A 2881-nucleotide genomic window follows, 5' to 3' on the forward strand; every position below is an offset into this window, starting at 1 on the left:
TTTCGGATGTTTGTGGTTCATGTCGTCGCAGGCCTCGCAGTAATTGCCGTTGCACGTGTCGCAACGGGCGTACACGTTCTCGGCCCCGCATAGGGCGCACTTGTTCGCGGCCGGTGTCTGAGAGGATTTCTGCGCTTGCGGTCGGGTCGGAAATTCGATGATCTCGTAGTCCGGGTCACCACAGTCTCCGGAGAGCGACGGTGGCGGTACTTTCGGTGGGGTCGGTGGTCGGCGCTGCTGCTTCTGATCCATCTCCTTCTGTTGTTGCGCCTTTACGAAATATTTTCGTACTCAGAAGATTTCGTAGAATTGGAGAAGGAAAGGATCTACGTACCAGTACCCAGTGGGGCATGGACCTTGCCATGCGCAACCGAGTCGATGGGTTCGAGATGGCCATAGGACGCCATTTTTCAGCTCCCGGGTTCTGCGAAGAAAGAAATATTATTTCTTTGATTTTTTGAAATCAAAGAAGGAGAATCGCGAATTCCCCGAAGCGACGAGATAAATCTTCCCGGTTGTTTATCGCTACCGGTACATTTTTGCGCGCGGTCTCGAATCGAGGTGACAAGCTGGCAGCGTTGTTAACTCTCGTTCAGCTGCCAAACGATACGGGGTATTCGTGTCATCGCACCTTGGGCTGGGCGTCTGAGCGGTGACTTCGGCTAGACGAGAGGATTTTTCTCTCAGTGGATCATCGAGGAAAACGTGACGTCACACCAAGCCGGTCGATACCACGCCGGAACGGGGTGAAATCGAATCTATCTATCTCTGCGGGGGAAAAGTCGCGTTCCGCGTCTCGAAATAAAATCGAGCGGACACGTATATCTCCTCGGTTTGACACGGTTACGAAGAAAATATAAATATCGCATTACGATTCTTTTTACAAATTCATTCAACGTTTCGTCGAAAGTTGATTCAGATTTTTCTTTCTTTTTTTTTTCTTCCTCGAAGAGGAAGCGTGCTTCGTTTGTTTATAAATGAAAAGAAGGAAAGAAAAAAATCGATCGATTTCGAGCTGCATTTCGAGGGAACATCATCGGTGATTCTTGTTAGCGGAAGAAGAGCGACGTGAAAGTTCCAGCCGTTGCGACGGCACACGAGTTCCACATGCATGAATTAGATCCTCGAATTAGAGCCCTACGTATCTTTAGAACGTTTACCCCTTCTGTTCTTCCCGACTGTTCATACTCTTTTGTTCTATGCGGCGATTCTGTCTAGTATAAGAGCAATAAAGTAGCCGATTTCCAAGAATTGTAAATTTAGATCCCCCCACGATCATCGCGACCAGTCCTTTTCGTAGACAAAATTATAAATAAGAGTATACCAATAAGATAATTATACAAGTGTAGTAATTTCTTAGAAACGCGGATTAATGCAAAAATTATCATATTTATATAATTATCCTCGGAGAAAGATATGGATAAAAATAAGAAATCTAGGAAAATATAAATTCCAGTCAACAAACCCGACGAGTTAATTTTAAGGCGAGAATCGCCCCGATAAAAAGCAAACGTGGAACTCTATTTCCCGACAAAATTGCAAAAGTCTACAAGAGTTGGATATCTTCCAACCTCTAGCTTCTCCCCGCCCACTCGAGTTTCTTCTCCAAACATTTTTCTAACTACGTAATAATATCCCATCCGCGGATCTTTATTATCTTCCCGGTTCAAAACATCGGCTCCGATTTATATTTCGAATATAATTCAACACGAACAAAAAAAAAAAATTTTCAAAATCTCATCCACGATTCAATCGGGGATTGGAATCGATAAAATCGATGATGATTCGTTTCGTCGAACGAATTATCACAATTACGAGTGGATCTGTGAATAATCGAGCAAAAATCTCGAATTATAATGTTACGTCCGTTTTCCTTTTGCGAGGAAGCAAAAGGAATATCCTGAGAGATGCTTTCGCCGCGATAATGTCATCGAGTCCGTGCACATTTGCAAAAGCTTGGCCAGCATCGCGTGTCTTCTTCAAGTAAACAATCCGGTTCTCGGTTTCCGGTTTCCAACAACGATTGCACCAACAAGGAGAGGAGGGGGAAAAAAAAAAAAAAAAAAAAGAAAAAAGGAAACTTCCGCACGAGTGTGGAACATCCTCTCTTCCGCGGTGTATAGAACACGAAGATTCGCATCGTTTGTGCGTCTTACTCGTTGATGCACTTCCGTTTCACCTCGCGAAAGTAAAACCGGTGAAATTTGCCGGATGGGATGTTCTCGTCGATTCCGGCTGCCTTTCGCTTCGTTCGAGATCCCTGCTTTGCGTCTTTATGCAACTCGCAGGATTTTTTTTAGATAACACGTGATAGAATCGAGTTGAACACGTAGTAGAAACGTTTCGAATCTTCTTTTCTACGTTCGATTTTATTACTCGAGAAATAGTATCGAACACTTTCAACACTTTTATCTATCAAAATTTATAAGAATTACAATCGAAATGTATTCTACAGATTCGAACGCAAAAATTGATATACAAAAGCTTACTTAAATAAGCAATTAGACGAAGCGAGATGGGAAGATCTCTCTCTCTCTCTCTCTCCCTCCCGTTCATTCTATCTACGTCTTTATCCAACGCGAATTTAAACCTCTGAAGCTCAACGAGCGAGCCTCCGATATTTTTTTTCTACACCAATTTTTCGTCCATCGAACCTCTCCAAAACGTAACCACAAATATCATCAACACCCGGTGAAAAAGATCGAGAAGAAAAAAAAGAGAAATAAGAAGAAAAATCATTTTCCATCACTCGCGCGCGAGGGAGAGAGAGGAAGAAGCGTGGAAACTTTTTCCAGATCGACGCACCGTGTGTTATCGATGCACAAGAGGACGGAGAGCGGATGGAAGAGAACAAAGGACGCGCATCTGGATCCGGGGGGGG

This window comes from Apis dorsata, unplaced genomic scaffold (genome assembly GCF_000469605.1).
Source record: "Apis dorsata unplaced genomic scaffold, Apis dorsata 1.3 scaffold_248, whole genome shotgun sequence".
Lineage (NCBI taxonomy): Eukaryota > Metazoa > Arthropoda > Insecta > Hymenoptera > Apidae > Apis > Apis dorsata.